Here is a 20,290-nt window from a genome sequence, read left to right as displayed (position 1 = left end):
ACCCCCTCAGCTTTCTGCCATTATTAGACATCTCAAAAAAGAAGTTTTATGATTAAATCTTTGTACTACTAAAAAAAATAAACCACACACAGACAAATCTGTAGGAAGTTAAGGAACTGGAAATGGCATCTATTCTAGTTATGTGATAGAATAGGTGGATGATTATAGAAGTGAGCTTAGAAGTGAGCTGCAGCATTATTGGAACAGAATAATGTGACTACAGCGCATTTTCATGACAATGACATGCCTACTCAGTCTGTATTTGTGATGAACATATTCCCTTGTTCTTCTTCAAGCATTCATTCAATAGATCTCTCAAGTAACATTAATCAGATGTCATATTTTTATTGTGGATGCCACCAAACTGCTTCTTTCAAGACCCTGAAGAATGGGGTGAACTTAGCCATAACTCGGTCCTTTCTGGTAACTGAACACAGCCCTGAAACAATTCCAATATCCTAACGTACACTGCAGTTTGAGAATTGTTGTATCTTTCTTTCCTGCCTTTGATTAATATAGTTAATTTCCTCCTTTGCTAGTGCTGATTGTTTCAATCCATTGAACAGAGACAAGGAATTTAGCATTTGCTGGGACCAGTGGAACCGTCAGTGCCACCATCACTATTGGAACCATAGGCAGGAACCGTGGCTGAATACAGACTACAGGCTTTAAAAAACACCTGTAATAGAACATGCTGATGGATGCATTCAGTCCCCTTTTTCTTCTAGGATGAATTATCTCCTATAACTCCATGATTTTGTGATCTGCTTTCAAAACACACAAATACTGATGAAGCTTTATTTTTGTGAAAGTAAAGTCTAAAGGAGGTGTCAGACTCAGAGGTTAGACATAAAGAAAAGCTCTCCACTTCTTTCAGGGTTTCACTTTAAACACTACTTTTCAAGGGCTAGGATATACAGTCTCACAGGTGTCAAAAAGAATACATTTCTTCTTCTTGAAAAGTATCTAGGTCTTCTGTGTTTAAAAGCCTTTGAAACCTATCCTTGCTGTTTGCATAGGAGCACCTCTGTCGTGAGGACCCAGGAAACCTTGTCACCATGGCATAAGCGTGGGGAAGGTTAGTGAGTCATCAGTGCAGAGACAGCTAATCATTTCACCCTTTCTGTACCATGGTGAAATTAGTGATGCTTTTGTTTGTGTACCTCTCTACTGTTTCCATGCAGAATAAAATCACAAAGTATAAATAACACTTCCCCTCTTCATACACACAAAGGACAGCTATCCAACAAATACTCTTGTCTCTCTATATTGTATTCCCTTACACTAGAACTATGTTATGTATCAAAGTACCTTTAGCACTAGATGATTTTCCTGTATTATTTCAAATTTTCTTCCACTCTAATCCAGCCAGAAGAGAGTGATCAGCAGCACAACCAAAAGGCTCCTTCCTGCCACATCCTAAGTGTTCTTCCATAGAATCAGGTTAAGTAGTGTCAGTTCCTGACACAATTTTCAGTTAGTTCAAGAGCTCTTCAAAATGGCAAAGACTGCTGAAACATTCTGAGAGTCATCCAGGAGGTGTAATGGAATCCATTTCACATCTTACACCTAGTACTGCATAGTAAGGTCTCTACATCTATGAACAGAGGAATTTTAAATCTACTGAGCACTTTTTCTGGCTCTCAAAGTGAAGCAAGTAGTGTGGAACTCTAAGTTCTAAAAACGTGACTTGGGAGTATGTTTAGTACAGGCTTCTAGCTGTTAAAAAAGTCAGATTAAAGTTCAGAACTTCAGGTTTCATTTTAAAGGACAAGGAAAATTGATTAGTTGTTTTTGGTTGAAAAAGTATTATTCATGCACCTTCAACTGAGCATTGGCCATCCAGATTTCATTTGTTGATAGGCTACCAGAAAGATGTAAGGATGCATTTTAAATAATATTTCTAGAAAGACAGTTTATGACTGGTTCATGGTAGCAATTACTTCCAGGTTCTGCTAAACTAAGTGTTTACTATGGCAGAAAGGATGGTAAGAAGATTGTCTGCATACAGTTTATCTCAAAAATTCTAAATACAATGTTCTTTTCAATGAACATAAGATTAGACAGCCCCAAAATGAAACCTCAAGATGTTTGTGACAAGATCAGCTGAACAATTCAGGAATGTATTTTAGTCTCAGAAGAGGTAGAGGAGAATCTACTTCTTGCTCTTCAGTTACTTCCCATGTTCTTGGACTACTCTTGATGACTGGAATTATTTTTTCCTTCCCTTCCATGCCCAATCACTTCTAGGCCTTCCATATTTCTAAGAAATATCAGCTGATTTGCAGGAAATATTTGTTTGTTACAAATCTTTTAGGAATAATATGTTTCAGAGTTTCTCTCTCTGCCTAATCTTGACCCATACCTTTTCCCTCAGCATGCTTCCAGAATATTCATAAAATCAATGCCACCATATACATATACACCAATACATCTTGGGAGGCCAAGTCTTCATATGTAACACTTTTTATCAGGATGCAAAACCCTTCTGTCCTGGTTTACGGCAAATTTGGGGTCCCTCTAGAAAGCAAATTCAAGCAGCCCGTCCCTCAAATGGTTTGGGAAAAATATTTCCTTGGAGAAAAGTGGAAAAAACCTGTTTATTTAACAAGCAAAGTTTGTTATTTAACAAAGCTTTGTGAATTTGGCTAATGCAGAAGAAATTAGCACATAGCCTCTACAATTTAAAGGTATGTTATCCAGTTATTTTCTTCATAGCAACTAAAGTCAAACTCAGTCCTTTTAGGAAAAAAACCATGACAGCATTTCTGAACCCAACAGCAGCAATGCCCAAACTGCTGCATCCTCCTCTGTCACCCAGGTGGTGGCTTCAGTACTCATGCACGTGACTTTGTGTATTTCCTGATAACATCAAGGAGATATGGGGTCATGCCATTTTAGGCATGGAAGAAATCAATAACTCTGCCAAAATAGACACAGATTTAATCTTTGTGAGTAGATTACAACACAGATGTCAAGCACCAATTGCTTATCTATTACCTACCTGTAACTATTCAGACAAATGTGTACACGGTGAGGGGGATGACCTGGACTAATCTGGATAAGTGTTGGATCCACTGTTTGACAATAGTCACACACTTGAACTCACATAAATAAATACTCTGGATGGTATATCAGCTTCACTTATCATTTCATCTTCCCAGAAGGATCCTTGTGGAGTCAGGGTAACACTACATATTCTAATTAGCCAGCAAGAAGCAAACCCAAACTTTTCTGTCAATTGCTTTTTAACAGTTTTAATCACAGATTTCTCAGTGTAAGCCAAGATAGTGGAATTTCAAAAAACTTGTCACCATATGTGCCCATACCATTTCAATGGCTTCCTCATTTTGAAAGAAAGTAGTGGGTGTTTCTGTATTCCTTCAAAAATCAGTGAAATCCCAGGATGTTGCCAGGCTCCTCCACGTACTATTTTTCATGCAGTCAGGCTTACAGTGAAGCTCTGTCCCAAATTAATTTTGAAGGCTGCATGTGATTTACTTTATTGAATTCTTGATTATTTTTTTCCCCCAGGATTGTACTTGTTTTGTGTAAGAAACCGACAAATGCCCTTTGGGCAAAAAGAGAACATGGTTCTATTTTCAGAGAGGAAAAACTCCGTGGCTCCTTAAGACTTTCTGTCATATTTGATAACGCACTGTTACACACAGAACCAGAAAGCAGAAGCCTCTCCCACACAATGGGTTCCTATGGTCTGGGTTCTGGAAAGAGGAGGAATTGTGTCTGGAAAGATTTGTAAAATCATGTGAGGATATAAAACATTCTGTTTCCCAGCTGAAAGCATTCCCGAGGGGGTAACAGATCTTACCAGTACTATATGTCATGTTGATTTGGCTTCTGCAATTGATTTTATGCCTCCACCTATAAGGACTCAAGCAGCAATAACTGCTTGAGAAATAAAAGGAATATCATGAAACACCTCCACTCCCATAATTACCAATCATTAGTCCTCGATAGGAGTCTCAAGGTCATATGCTCAATCTGACAAAGCAGACTTTGATCCATTTAATCACTTTGGCTTTTACCTCCAGGCAAGGCCTCTAGGAATAGGGGATTTTTCTTCAGCTACTCAAAGAAAATTTTTCATTTTAGATAAAATGCAATTTTATGAGCTACTCAGTATACAATTTTATGAGCTACTCAGAGGTCATAGCTTTCTCCCAGTGTACAACCAGACACCGCGTTTCTCTCAGGGGAGGAGCTGTGCAGTGATCTGGGTTCCCCTCAGTGAGCCTGGCTGTTTCCTACACGGCTGGGAGATCTCTGCAGCCAAAGGGAGGCCCTTGTACACAACATATTTTGAAGAAATACAATTACTGCAGGACATTGTCTTCTTTTTCTTCCAATTTACCAGAAGCAAGCTCCAAAGTGACTATACAAACTCTCAGAGAAGCTGATTTTAATCACTCATGACTCATTTATAACTATGAATTAAATTTTCCAACTTCACAGCATTTATTTTGATTGCATTTTATAATGACAGTTGCCATCCTAGTTACCAAACACTAATTTATGATATAGGTTAATTTTGCGTTATTAATGAACTATCAAAAAGGCAGTGTGACTTATAGTACTGACATTTAGCAAGTCACTAAAATATCTAGAGAAGAACTTCACAGTTTCTTCTTTTTCTTTCATGAAAACAGAAAAGAACCGCAGATAGAAAAGGGAATTTTGTAAGAATATGTCTTCTTTTTTCATCCTCATTTATTCCCTCATTCATAAATTTTAATTTTATATTATTTTCCATTCAATTAAAATACCTTAAACAGTAAACAGCATGTGGATTGTCTTTTGGGAACACTGTCCATCAGATTTTTCTCATTTCATGGCAACATTCAAGCAATTAAGGTTTTAATGAGGCTGAAAATTTCCAGCCCAAATAATGTAATGAGTTTGACTATCTTCCAGAACAACTGTGGCACTAATGCAGGAATGCATTTAACCATATGCTTGAATTCATAACTGTGTTGTTGGGCAGCAGCTGTCTGTCTCTTAAGCGAGGTGTAAAGCTCACACTTAACATTTGCTGGGCTTGGAGGGTTCATTGCACCATTGCTTTGCCTGTGTGAGAAGTACAAAGTACAATAGTGCCATTTTCTCACATGTCACATTCTGCTCTCTCAGTGTACTTACTCATATCCACAAATTACTCAAATGAGACCTGATCCATTACTTATTTTCAGCTTTAAAATACCACTAAAGATTGCACAATATTTCTCAAATGGGAGGTAAATTAGATTCTGTTACTTAACAGAATATGAAAAATTAAACTGTATCAGCACCATGGACTGGGCTGTACTGATGAATGTCAGGACTCCTAATTCTGTATGTAAGTGAGAAACTTTCATTTCCTCTTCTTTTTAGAAGGTGCCCTAGGGTAACTTTATGATGTTTGTATCCCCAGTTGTCTCTGTTTATGCTGGATGTTAAGTTCTGCACCTTTCAGGCTGGTTCTGAGGCTGAGATGGGGCAAACAGAAGCAGCAGTTTGTGCTCAGGAGCTGCACTCACTGCTCCACATTCCTGCTCCTGGACAGACAGACAGCAGGACAGAGCTCTCCTTTGCTTCCCGTTAGGTTTCAGCTGGCTGGGGCAGAGCAGTTCCTGGGCAGTGGTTTTCCTTTTCCTTGGAGCTGCCCAGCCCAGCTCTGGAGTGAGCGCCCAGCAGAGCCCCTGGAGCTCCCAGCTGGGGCTCAGCAGGGCCGGGGCTGGGAGAGGCTGAGCCAGCTGGGCTACAGCCACAACAGGGACCTCCTGAGTTTGACGTCTCTTCACAACAGAGAGAGGTTTTATTGTTTAATATAATTTCATTTTTTATGCTTGTGAATGCTTTGCTTGTTAAATAAACAGGGATTTTCCACTTTTCTCCAAGGAAATATTTTTCCCAAACCATTTGAGGGAGGGGCCAATGAATTTGCTTTCTAGAGGGACCCCATTCAGAGGCTTCTCCCCAAATTTGCCTTAAACCAGGACAGAAGGGTTTTGCATCCTGATAAAAACAGTATTTGTTTTCCTAAAATGACTTCATACACATTATTTATTCGACTGTGAAATAAACATTCATCTTCAAAAATAAAGGACTAATTAGTTTGGGGCAATTGCCAGATACCAGCAGCATACTTTCCAGAGCCACAGTAGCAAGAATTTTATGAAAATTATTCCAATATTTAGGTAACCATAGCACAGTTGTCTTCAAGTTATTCTGCAAAAAAGATACTGGCTTGCTGCCAACACAACCAGCATTTGTCCCAGCTGAGAAAACAACTTCATAAACACTTCAATTTTTTTTTTTTCTGGTGGTAAAAATAAAGAAAAAGGAAAAAAAAAAATCACCAAAGAATTCTAAAACAAATTTAAAGAAAAAGTATATGGCCAATTTTAAAACTGTCACATGGACTTTAATTCTGAATGTGCTTCAGAGATAAACACAAAACTCCTTGAAATAAGAAAAAAAAAATTTTATTTGAATAGTGATTCCCTGTGTCATATTAATATGTTTGATTTAAAATTTAACTATAGACACACAAAAATTAAATTACCTAGTTCAATAGCTTTTAAAATGGTAAATTACCTTTACTTTGCATGATTAAGAGAAGGATTCGAATGATTCTTAAACATATTGTATTTTAAACAACCTAGGCCAAATTCATCTTTAAAGGAGATCAACAGAACTGAAATGATCAATGAACTAATTAACCCTTTTGAATTTAACAGATAATTCAGTACAAATTAATATTACACTTTAAATATTTACTTCAGGTCCTTAATTATTTACAGTTTTGGTGTATCTTTTCCATAGTGGTATATTTAGCATAGCTATGTGGGGATATATAGTAATTTTTGAAGTTTGATTGCAAGATATATTTTGAGTCTAGTTTGTGTGTCTCCCAAGAAGCATTATAAACTTCTGAAAGGGAAAGGCACTAAAAAAATCTTTTACTGTTGAAAGTGTCCGCTTTTTAAAAGCTTTTTGGGAAAATATTTATTGTTCTTTATATAGATTTATGCCAGTTTTTGGCATTAATCTATATAAAGAACAAACTTGGGCTCCTAACACAGGGGTAAACTCCCTACATATAATTGCTAATTCTACATAATACTACACTACATTATTGCTATGCATAGCACTAATCCTAACACTCAGTCCAGTTTTAGTCTTGCAGCATTCCTAAATCCAAGAACCAGTCCTAATTCAATGAATATAGAATAAAATCCTCTGCTGCCTGGTACCTGGTAGAAGCAGACTCCTGAGCATTCTCCTAAGTGCCACTTAGATCCCAGGAGCTGTATCGTGCACTGGAGGTGAGAAAGGGTCACTCTCAACCAGAGTGAGAACTCAGCTTCTTTTTGCAGCTCCATCAGCAATCTTGAGTTTACCTTCTGCAGGACTAACCTTTGCTTTGGCTTGGCATTGGCTGAAAAGGCACTCACTGCAGATTGGCATGGCAAGGAAAGTTTAGGACTCATGCTTCAAAACCTACCTTATCATCCATTTTCAAATTAAAAACATATTTTACCTAGTATTCTATGATTCTAACATCTCTAGACTTAACAGCCCTTCCAGGTAGAAAATCTTAGTTATGAAAATCAGTTAATTCTTCATTATTATCTAAAGATTCCTTTTTATCCAGCTTTTAAAAATCACTAGCTTTCATTTTACTTATTGCTGTAGATGTTTGTCAAACTATAAATCTTGCATGTGCCTCAATACATCATGAGGCCATCTTGGCATGGCAGCTAACTGAGCAGGGAAAGAAAGCCCTGTTTCACATTATCCAAAGCATGGAAACCTGCTGGTTTTCATCAAAGAATGGTGGGAACATTGGAGTTCAAAGTGACCTCCATGTTTCACCTAATCCTCCTGCTCTGAGCATGGCCTTGCCAAAGCTCTGAGCATGGCTCTTGTCAAAGGAAGGACAACTTGCTCAGGGTCTTGTTCCGCTGAGGTTTAAAACTCCCTAGGGCTGGGGTTTTGCAGCTTCTCCAGGTGGCCCTTCCCAACATCTAAACACTTATAAAAATCTGCCCTTTATCCAGATAGGTTTCTCTTTGCTGCAGGTTGTGACTGTTGCCTTTTGTCCTTTCTGTTGTGCACCTCCAAGGCAGAGATCACTCCCAGGTACCATCAGAACTCCACTCAGGTAACAGACAGCAGCAGTTACTCCTCATCCTTCTCATCTCCAGGCTACACAAGGAGAGCTCTCACTGCTCCTCTTGCTCATTGTGATCTAATCATCAGCTCCCTAATCATTCTAATGATCTTGCACTTATGTGTCTCTGCAGTTGAATGTCTTTCTAGCTGTGGTCACAATGAGTTCAAAGATGTGACCGGGGGTAGCTGGCTCTGCTGCCACAGCCCTGAGTGCTGTGGTGCCTGGGGGATCTGTGCTCATTCATGTTCAGTTTGCTGTCTGCCCAGGGCTTTGCTGCAGAGCTGCTGCCCAGCCTCAGACTCCCTTTTTACCCCTGTCTGGGGGCACCCACACCCAGTGCAGGCCTGGGCACTTGGGGCCTACAGTGAACCCTGCACTGAGCCCCACAGTGCTCCTGTTGGCCTGACACAGGGGCCTTTCTCAACACAGCAAATCAATGTGATAAAAGTCTTTACTGCTTATCATCTCAAACCTGATCAGGGTTTTTTGTGTCTTGTCAGGACCCAGGGCATCCCTCTGGCTGTCCTGAGCAGCCAAGACCCCTGCCAGAGGTTTCAGAGACCCTGGCACAGAGCCCAAAAATGCTTGTGGTTTTGATTATGACCCATGGAGCAAGTTACCAACCTTAGATGAAGATCTGCAAGCCATGACAAATTAAGTAGAATGATAATGAATTTATCACAGAGTGGAAAAATAGATTTTTTGGTGATTTTAGAATGGAGATTCAGGGGGGCAAGACAGAGGAATCTGGGCATGTCCAGCCTTTCTTCTTCTTCTTCTTGGCCTCCATCTTCTGCTGTGATGTTGGCAACTACAGATTGGTCTAGAGTAGAAGCTCACTGTCTAACATAGGTGATAGGTATTAGAAAGTAATTGCAAACATTGTCCACGTAGCTTTTGGTATAAAGACATAACGCTGCCCTGGGGGCAGGCAGAGTGCCTGGAACTGTGCTGCTGGATAGATCTCAGCAGGGCAGGAGAAAGAATTTTATAGATAAGGAACAATAAACTGCCTTGAGACCGAGAAATGAAGAGCCCTGACTGCTTCTTCAAGTGCCGGGCTGGGAAAGGAGACTTTCCAACTTTTCTCGGGGTTACTCTGACCAGCTAGAGACCCTGACAGTGTCTGATGATAGCTTTTCACAGCATAACGTATTGTGGCAAAGCAATAAACATCAGGTTACAAAAATTAGTTCAATTTGGTTTTTTTAACATAAACCATTAATTTTTGTTCCTTTCAGAAGTCCAAATCATAGGCAGAAGGTAGTCTAGGTCTTAATATCATCCTTGGCACAGCTTCCCAAACAGTCTGTGAACTTGACATAGTGAAAGAGTCTTTCAGGTTGCAGAAGCCAAGCCATACCATCTTCTGCACCATTGGCTCCCCACAGCCCTTGGTGTTCCTAAAAAGCAGATACAGCACGAGAATCTATTTTACATTGCTCTTCAAAACTTATATATTTCACTACACAGTGAATCTTTGCACTTTACATTTACCTCATTCTTTCTATTGTCTGAAACTGAATTTATAATATTACCATTTCAGTTTATCTTTGTAAAGCTCTCTTTAAATATGCTGTTACTTTTATAGCTGCTTTCCAAAATAAGCTTCTTACAGACATTTGCTATCTAAATCTAATTAATTAAATTTAATCTTTTTTTGTAGTAAAGGAAGACAAATAGGGTGAGAAATGCAAATACTAACACATATCACTTCTCCATCAAAAGCTTTTTCTCCCAGTATTCTTTCTGAGAAATTGCATCTGCAATGCAAATGAAAAATAGTTGGTATACAAAAAAATAGATTATATACAGCTTTATTTAACTCTCATTTTTTGATGTTTAAAACATTTCTAAATGTCCCTTCCTCTTTGCAGAGAAAGGCCTTTGAAACATAAGTATCTTATTTTAGAGCTGCAGAATTGTTCAGATTTTAACTACTCATGTCCTCTTTCATTTTTGATGTCAGTGGAATGCATATACTTTATTTGCAGTCCCATAGAAAGAAATACTTTCATGATCTGTTTGTCATCTTGAGGAATAGATCAGATATGTAAAAAAGAGCTTACAATGAAAAGGGACAGCTTCAATTGTATAAGCAACATTATTGTTGCAGACTTTAAAATTGCAGAAGTTATCTAAAAATATGGAACTATGACTACAGAAAAAAATACTATCTTTTTAAAACTACTTGCTTAGAATAAAATTAAAAATTAACAGGATTAAATTATGATGCAATGTTTTTTCATGTTGCCACTGTTCCATAACAGTGTTATTACATAAAAGTGAATTCTGAGAACAATGTTGCATTCAAAATCATGATATGGGCAGGAAAGAGAACACTTTTTATGGAAGCCAAGAATTTATCAGTCCAATGAAAATCTCGATACTAATTACAATACAATAGACCGTTGTTAAGATTTGTCTAGTCACAATAATACTTCCTGATACAGTACAAATTATCTGATCAATTCAGAATGACATTAATAATGGAGTCAAAACTGTTGTACAAAACCTTCCTAGTATCTAGCTCTGCTCTTGGGCTCTCCCATGGACTTTGCTGTTTGGTCCTGTGTTTGATGGCATCAGCAGTGCTTGAGGAAAAGAGGGCTGCAGCAAGCATCAGCACCTCATGCCCTCTGCCAGGTCAGCTGTGGTGTTCATGATGGAGTTCCTTCTTTGCTGAAAGGAGGTGTATGGTGTTGATGGTTTCTTCCTCCCTACTATGAGAACCCTCACTTGGGGCAGTTTTTCAAGACTGGTCCTGCAAGCTCTTGCCTCATTGCCCTGCAACTCCATTTTACATCCACATTTACTGTATGTGGTGAGCTTTGCTCTTTCAGCCCTTTTGGCTTTGTCCAGCTCTCAAACTGCACTTCCTTACCAACCACAGGTGACTTTCTTGGGATGTGCCCAGCAGGAGGACATCGCAAGCACTCTCTTTTCACCCTCTGCTCTCACACTTGGCATCCTGTGCCCCCATTTGCAATGTCTCTGCTATCACACCGTGATGATGCTCCTCTGCACTGCACTGTTCTGTGAGGGTCACAAATACATCATTATGCACATAATATCTGGAGAAAAATTCTAATTATCTCTCTTTTTCAGGTATTGGTGAGTGTGTATGTTCTATTTAAGAAGTGTGACCTTCTAACATCAGCTCTAAAATTCTTCTTAAAGGGAGAATCCAATAATTTGGACACTTCAAGATGTAACTTGTATGGACTTTGGTACTTCTGGACTCGGTACTTCAAATTCTGTTCTGACAAAAGTAATGCAATGAATGTGAAACAACTAAATCACAGCAGAGAGCTGAAAAATAGCTGGCACACAGTTATTATTAATAGTTCTCTGAATTCCCTTTGTGCTCTGCACTGTCTTAACACTGGAATTGTTCCTGCCTCAAAGAGATTAAATTAGGCCAAGGTTCAACATGTGGATTTCAAAGATAACTTCAGAGGATGGGTAACAGAGAGCACACAGAAAACAAATAATGCTGGATAATTACTTCTATTGATAAAATCTGTGAATGGAGACAATGCAATGCAATGATTTTACTAAAGGATTTGATTTAATTTCTCACCAAATTATGTGTTGATTAAAAATTAGCACTATACAAAATGAATGCTGCATATGCTAAAAAGAATATGATTCAGAAAGTAATTCTAGAGAGCATCTATAATGGATGGATCAGGACCAGTTCTATTCAATGTGTTTATCCTCTACTGGGAAACTTCACAGATAAAATATAATGGAGACCATTATAAGGAAAAGAAGTAAATTGATCAAGTGATTGGAATTTCATGGTAAACTGGGTTCCCGGGAATAATGGTGCAGTGCAGTTCAATGCAAACACATTCCTATAAGATGCAAAGATATGGATCATTCACTTAATATACAAAGCCCTGTTTGAGAGAGCAGCAAGTTGAACACAAAATTGGAGACAAGATGGATAGCAGCTTTGAACAGTTTGTAGTGCTGTAGAACAGGAGATCAGCTGTAGCCCTGTCCCCAAGCACAGACTGGCCATGAGCAGCAGATACTGTTTTCAAGAGGCCTTAGGAAATACAGAACAGGAGTCTGAGTGTCTCAGGAGAATTAAATCAATGCACCTAAGCCAGGAAAAAAATCTCCCCATTGGCAAACAATATTTTGTACTTGTGAGTTTAAATAATAAAAACTTTAAGGGATTGGCTGCAAGACAATTTACAGCAAGGAAAACTGCCCTTTCTCAGAACATACTGGCTGCAGTCTGGTCCTCTAATTATCATCTCCCTTTTCATCATGTAATCCACCTAGTCAGAGGTTGAGTTGCTGTCCCAAAAGACAGAGCTTGGCTGGTGCTGCATCAGTTTGCCATGTCACCACTGGTGCTCAACCATGTCACCACTCTGTGTTGGTTGGAGAAGCCAGAAAGGCCCCATTGCTCTGAGCTGAAGTTTGGAACTGCACTTGCCCCCACTGCCGCTGGGCTGGCTCAAAGCTGCCCTGCCAGCTGTGCTCCCTGCCAATGTCCCCTCTGCCAGCTGTGCTCCCTGCCAGGTGTGCCCTGTGCCAGCTGTTCTCCCTGCCAGTGTCCCCTGTGCCAGCTGTGCTTGCTGCCTGCAGGCTGCTCCCCCTGTCTCTATGGGCAGAGTGGCTGCAGGCACTCTCAGCTGCAGGCTGCTCCGTGTTTTGCTGGATTATTTCACTTGGGGCGTTTCAGCTCTTAGGGCAGGTCAGTGATGCGCAGGAATGTGCTAAAGTCATGGCCACAGAAAAAAGAGTCCCCAAATACTATCTCTTAGAGATAAATTCAATCACTCCTTGAGTTTATTTTTGTCAACTCTTCCTACTTCAACAATTTACTGTAGATTTGTAGGATTGTGCAGGATTTTCTCATCCCTATACCTTAGCAGATTTTAAGAGAAATGCTGTTAATATTACAAAATACCTATGAAATGTAAATGTATTAAAGCCTGACATGTTGTCTGTTGAAGCCAGTAGTTGCCACTGTTCCCCAGGTGCCCAGAGTGTGTGTTTTCTCCACCCCACAGCCTGGGACTCCCAAGGAAGGCCCATGGGCCCCTGAGCAGCTTACCTGAGCAGAAATAAAGCCTAGGAGTTAATGCATCCCAGTGCTTGCATGTAGCAGAACAAACAGCAACAACATGTCTGTAAAAGTAATGCTTCAGATTGTGGTGGGGTTTTGAGGTTTGGGTTTTATTTGATTTTTTTTTGGTGTACTCTCTCTCTGCAAGAAAAATTGTTTTCATTCCTTGTTTTTCTTACAGCTTCAGCTACACAGTTTGAAGATCCAGCTTTTCCTGCCTGTAGCATTTGCTGCAGGACTGAAACAACAAGAAAAGAGCAAACTTGTTAGGCAACATCAGTAAGACTGATCACTTGCCTATTTTTGTCTGGTTTTTAGAGCAAGATTAAGGAACCAGTTATCCCATAAGCCAGCCTTTAATGGCACCCTGTAGTGCTACTGTAGATCACTTAGCTGAGCCCCTAGTTAGATGGTCATTGCTGTCATACATACAGGATGCAAATATTTCCCAAAGTTAGTGCTTAAACTATTAGCTTTGCTCTTCAGTTATTCTTCAGATAAATTTTAAAAACTCAATTTCAAACAAAATTTAAAAAACAGAGACAACTCTAAAACTAGTCTAAGGGATTGTGTGGTAGGTTCCCTCAGGCTAAAAGAACCACAGTTTGAATGGGAAGGAGGAAGAGCTCTAAAACTACTGTTCTGTGGCCAGCTGTGCTATTCTGAACAGTGCTAATAGGAAAACCACAACTCATTTTCATGTCTCCTAAGTCCACATGTACAATTATTGTGTCCCTTCCTATCTGTTGACAAAACCTTTACAGGTTATAGTGTGAATAGCATAAACTGCTTCATCCTTGTGATTGGTTTTGCAGAGTTTCAGTTAACATTATTTTTCTGCAGCACAATATGTTTCATGCTGAAGGACAGTTTATGGAAAATGTGGCCTCTCACCTGCTGTACAGACTGGCTTGCCTGGGGTCTTCTGGGAATCAATTCCATGGAATCAAAGGACCATCTCAAGCAGGAGCCCTCTCTCCTGTACTTTCTTGGGGATTCATCTAGGGGAAAAAATTTCACAGTGAGATTTGCTATTCAGTTCCAATATGCTGCCTGATGACCTGAATAGCTGTAATTTAGAATCAGTTGAAACTCCTTGGATGGAAATCTTCTTTTCTGGTATTAAAGCCTCCAGAGTAGGTGTGCACGTAGGGATGGGTGTCTAGGCTCCTGCTGGGAGCAGTGAGTGCTAGCAAATGCTGGCAGTGGAATCCAGGCTGGGCTAGACCCAGGCAGATGTAGGAGCCTGCTCCAGTGGGGGTGATGCCCTCTGGGGGTGCCATTGTCTGCACTGGGGCACCCCCATCATGTCCAAGTCTGGGCTGCAGATACTGCATTTAAACTGGAACAATCTCACTCCATCTCTTTTATTTTCTGTGTTCAGTAAGACCAAAGAAAGCAGAGCACATAGCAATAATCTCCCATAGCAATTTATAGTCATAAATGCTATAAAACAAATAGCAGTAAGAAAAGGAACTGTAATAGGCTTGACTTGTTAAACATGTGCAAGGATGGGTTGCATAGGAACTAACACATAAAACTCATTGTAATTGTGTCAGTTATAAGAGCAACTACAGGGAATATAAATTTCATGCTCTCTTTAAATTAGTGTCTTCTGTTTTCTAGAGGTGGAAAAGAAGAAACCATGAAGAAAACATTTGCACTTTAGGGGTGGATTGTGAGATCTACTTATAATAAGATAATTATTGCTTTTTAAGGTTCAGCAGAAGATATGCTTATTAAGCTTAATAACGGCTCTATTAAAAACACAAAGCCAAATAATCAACAGTTGTCCTGCCTCAAAAGAGTAACAATTAAAGGGTGTGATGATCTGGAGCAGTAAAAAGAATAACAGCAAAATAGACAAAAGTGAGAGAGAAACCACTCTGCTTGGAAACTGAGTGTTGCAGAACAAAAGGCTATTAAAGGATATCTGATATTAAAGGATATCTGAAGTAACCACAATGCTTACAGCAGAGACTATTTGCCTAGCAGTGAGTATCACTAAACAAAAACTGGAGTCACATTTAAAAGCAGACTGCTTTTTTCATAAAGCAACATTTCAGTAACTGCTGATCTGACCTCTGCACCTCAAATCAAAATATCACAACAGTATTGTAACATTAGGATGTAACATTAGGAGTTTGAGAGTTGATTCATTGTCCCATAAAAATTAGCAGTAGCAGGCTAAACGGATAATGCAGAAAGAGGAGGACTAGGAGTGTTTTAACATTCTGCTGGTAGTGCTGGGTTCACATTGTCCTTCCAGATGTTAGACTGAAAGTTTTTCAAATTTCCGTTAGGAATGAGGTTTTGCAGGGGAAAAAGATACAACATGTATTCTCCCTGAGCTGTAAGGATTAGCTCAAACAAAAATAAAAAGCCCAAATTTATTTAATTTGTTTTTTCTTTTTCATTTCTTTCTGTCCTTTCACAAGTTTTATTAATCTTTAGTGAATGCTTCAAACAGTTTTCAAACAGTTTAGCCAAACTGCTGGGTTTGATTCGACCTGTCTAACTTAGAAAGCGATACAGGGCAATAGGAACAAACTACCCTAAGGAAAGACCAGGTGCTTCATGGTTTGGAACTTCTTTTAGATGCTAAAAGGCAGGTGTGTCTGTGTCAGACAGGCAAACAAACCCTTGGCATCACACTGGAAATGCTGCTTTAACTCCCATTGCTTTCCAGTTGCCTATAAATTCCAGACATTTTAAGTTAGAGTTTCTCAAACACATTCTCCTTTTCTAGCCTCGAAACCTCTATGATCACATGAAACAAATTAAGAAATAATGAAATGCTGCATAGTTTGTGCACTATATTATTTTCTTTTATGTGTTACTAAAAGAATTGTTTCTTTTCTGCCATTAAGTACAGTACTTCCAGCTGCTTGATCTAAAAACACATCAATGTTATGAAACTGTTCTTTTGTCTTTTCCAGCTTGGCAATGGCTCAGAACAGCTTTCCCATCAGACTTTGCCCGTGGAAGGAAAAAGAGAGGAACATTGCTTGTATCTTCAAAATTATTGTGTGAAGTTTTATATATATATATATATGTACGTACATATGCATATATATAGATCCCATAATTGCCCTGCTTTTTATCTCAGATTTATTCTCCAGAAAGCATAATCAGGTGGTGAAAAAAACTGATCAACACCCTTTCAAAAAGCAGAGAAAAGTGTTTCTTTCCTTTTTGCTTCCTCTGAATTCATATTGAAATTTCTATATTTTATCTAGGTCTAATTTCTTTTTTTTTTTTTTTTTTAATACTAGGAGTTTAGAGACCTTTTATGGATGATTGAAAAGCAATTGTGACATCATGGTCTACCAACACAAATTTATGATCTCAACTCTTGAGATAGAGGGAAAAAGTTCCAAAATGGCATTATTACTGCTTGGAGAAAATATTGGGACAAAGATTTAAAGGAAAAGGTTCACACAGACCTAAAGTGGGCAGCCATGGCAGAACTGAGAAGAACTTCATCACTCACCATCATCTATTGATAAAGAGAGGACCTGGAGAAGGCAACTAGCAACTGAGAGTATTTCTCACAACAGTTTTAGTAATGGTTATTCAACCACAGATGTCCTGGTAAGTAAACATCTTCCTTGGCAGCCACAATGTAGCCTAATCATTCCTGACCATGAAATATCAACTAAGAGTGATATCTGTGGGGATAGCATGAAGAAAAATCAGGGCCCAACAACAGAAAGGGTAAAATTTTGAGCAGCTTGCCTAGTGTGAGCAACCTTGCAGCTGTGAGTTCCAGCAGTATCCCAAAACACCAAGTTCTGCTCTGCTTTGCAATCTTGTTTGATCAGTGAGAAATAGATTGTGTTTCACAGCACTTTTCCAGCCAAGAGGCCGGTCCTTTGTTCTCCAAATAATCCCTGTATCTGCAGGAGTTTGAGATCAGCAGCACGTTTAATTTCTGCACCCCCTCATTATCTCCCCTCCATGTGTGTTTATGTGGGGGAGAGGGAGGGAAAAGTGGGAGGAAGCAGTGCAGTCCTGAGCTATTGGCAAGAGACTGGAAGGATTTTTCTGTATCCCACAAGCTCTAGACTTTGGTCTCACCAAAAACAGGAGGTGGGGCTGCTATCAAGTGCTTGCAAAATTGCATGAACCAAGAAGGAGTGGAGAGGACTGAAAACTTAGCAGGAAACTTTACTTTACAAATAGCACCCCAAAATGGTTTGGGTACATCCCTGAAGCTCCATTGTTGTAACTACAACAGCCTCCCAAACAAAGTTCAGTGAACAGAAAGGACACACAACTCTAATTACTTTTGGATTTTTTTTCCATTTGGGTCTTTCTCTTTAGTACAACTCTGCAAAAACCTTTTGAGAGTGTCTACATAATCCCTTCTGGGTCACCAGGAAAGCCTCACCATCTGTCTCAGGCCTGGAACTGCTCAGAAAAGCTCCAGGGCTCCACTCCTGCTCTCCATGCACCTCTCTCTGCCCCTGCACTCTCAGGGCTTCTCCAGCTGACTGCACTGCTCCCAGGAAAGGGCATTTTCCTGCCCTCCGTCCTTCATGGCCTTCACTGTGCCCTGAGCAGCCAGGACAGTGCACAGGAGTGTTTGGGGACCTCCAGCCTTGCTGTTTGGAGCTGTGCTGTCTCCCTAAAATTCACAGGTCTTGCTCATTCACTGAGTGACCAACAGGAGAGGACACTGCACATTCTTTTTCTTTGAGATACTTGTAGGATGACTCCTTGGTAGCCATGGGGCAGTGGCTGCCAAATCTGGGGCATGACCTGGAAACATTGCTAGAGCTTATATAAGCAACACTGCATCTGTGCTGGTTTGAATCCCTATAATTTGTTAGTCCCTAGAGAGAGATGACATGTTTGTTGGCACATCCTCTGGCAGCTTTATTTCCCTCTTGGGATGGGAATGTGCCCCACAAGAGAAAGCCCTGGCAGTCTCCTTCCCTCTGAGCCCAGCAGGTTCATCTCACCTTTATTTCCTAATCCCCCACTGCAGGATTTGCATTTCATGCATTTGCAGTGAGCACAGTGGCCAGTCTCCAGCCAGGGTGTCTGTGTGTCACTGCTGAGGCTCCAGACACCGGGATCCAGGAGCAGGGGAGCCAAGGTGCCACTTCCAGCCCAGGCTGTGGGTCCTGGTGGTGGATCCTGGTGGGTCCCTGCCCGGGGGACATCCCAGGAGAGGCTGCATTGCATGGATTGCATGCATTGCATGATGGTGCTGAGCCCTGATGTGTGACTGCCTCTGCATCCACCCCTGGTCACAGACTGCAGGGGAAGCTGCCATCCACGGATGTTGCATCACCTTGCTGTGTCACACCAGCAGCTGGGTGGGGTTTGCCCCTGGGCAAGGGGTGGGGAACAGGGTCACTGCTCCCCAGAGCCAGGACCAGCTCTTTGTTGTCTGCCTCATGCACACGCTAGACCCAGGGATATTTTTCATCTTTGTTGCAGACCTGTGGGCAACATGAGTGGCAAATAGTCCCTGCATGAGAATGGCAATGAATTGCTTTAATTTTCAGACAGATTCAAGTTCCATCTAGTGACAGGAAAAATTAATTACCAAACCTTCACAAGAAGTTATTCAAATGTATTCAAAATATATTACATATCAGTATTTACCAAAAACTCTGATCATATCAATGATATTTTGTAATCTTTGTAGCTATGTGGAGACCTCCAAAAGCACTGACTTGTCACAGAAATCTCCATGTTTTGCAAAAACCCTACAAAATGTTCTTTCATTATTCATAATCATGAACCCAAGAGAGACTGCTGTGGTCACTTGGCATGACACAGGGATACAGTTCCAAAAAACTCCTGAATTACTGAGCAGGAGCATTTATTTTAGAAAAGCATCCACTTCTCTTTTTAAAAATTTCTACTGCAGGAGAATTCACCATAGTTCTCAAAAAGCTATTCCAACAATTACAACAGAAATGTTTGAATTTGTCTAATTTTTTTTAACAGATACCAAACCTTACCTTTGCCAATTTCAAGACCTTCTGCCACTGCATTTCTGCCCCTGCAGGTACACTGAGACTCTCATGGGACTGAGCCTTCTCCTGGCCATTAGAGGCAGGTTGAGCTCCACAGTGCATTCACAAGAAAATGCTTTTTTTTTTTGGCAGCCTCTCAGACATTGCTGTGGCTTTACTTTGTGGCAAGATTATTTATTTCAGTTTATTCCACGGATCTCTGACACCAGAATGGGACAGTGTTCCAACATGATGGTACCAGTATGACAAACAGAGGAGTTATAGCATCTCTGCCTTTGCTTGTCTCTATTTCTGAGGTTGCTCTACCTCCTTTTTGATTAAACCTTTTATTGGGAGCTCATGCTCAGGTCCAACAAGCTCCCACATCTCCTCCTGAGTCTCCTTTGCTGTGGCAGAGTCACATCTTCTTTTGTCTCTTCTTCATCCCAAGACATGCAGTATTTCATCAGGCCATATCAGAAGAGATTTTTGTGTCTGGCTCACTGAGCACAGCAGAGCCCTCTGTGCCTGTCCCCTTCACTTAATTTGTTCTACTTCAGCCAGTGTAGCTGATTCAGGCTACCACCATCATTTCATGTTACACAAAATAAACCTTAAATCAACATAAACCTTTTGCAAGAATGGACAGTGGGGATCCTTTGAGATTAAACCTAAAATCATCCATTTTAGATGAAAAAAAAGAGAAGTGTACATGGAGTAGTATGGAGAATGTTTATTTTTCCTTTCTCTGCAGAAGAAAAGCCTAATGACATATTCTTAGGGGTCAGTGTACCTTGGCTGTGAACTTCTGTGTTCTCTCTATGGCTTTGTAAGGCAGAAGCATAGAATCACCAGGGTTTTGAAATGCAAAGTAAGATTTTTCCCTTTACATTTCAACTCCTTCAGATTCTGAGGATCTCAGCTGGTGGGTTTTATGGGTAACAAAGGCAGGATGGAGAAAGCAGCTGAGTACCAATGCTATTAAATCCCAGCCTGAAAAGTTCTCACTCCGCTGAAAAGCTGTAATAAATATAATCCACACCAACA

The sequence above is a fragment of the Melozone crissalis genome, unplaced genomic scaffold, assembly GCF_028551555.1.
Source record: "Melozone crissalis strain CALT ecotype California unplaced genomic scaffold, PUWL_Pcris_2 ptg000004l_1, whole genome shotgun sequence".
Classification (NCBI taxonomy): domain Eukaryota; kingdom Metazoa; phylum Chordata; class Aves; order Passeriformes; family Passerellidae; genus Melozone; species Melozone crissalis.
Note: the sequence above shows the minus strand (reverse complement) of the source record.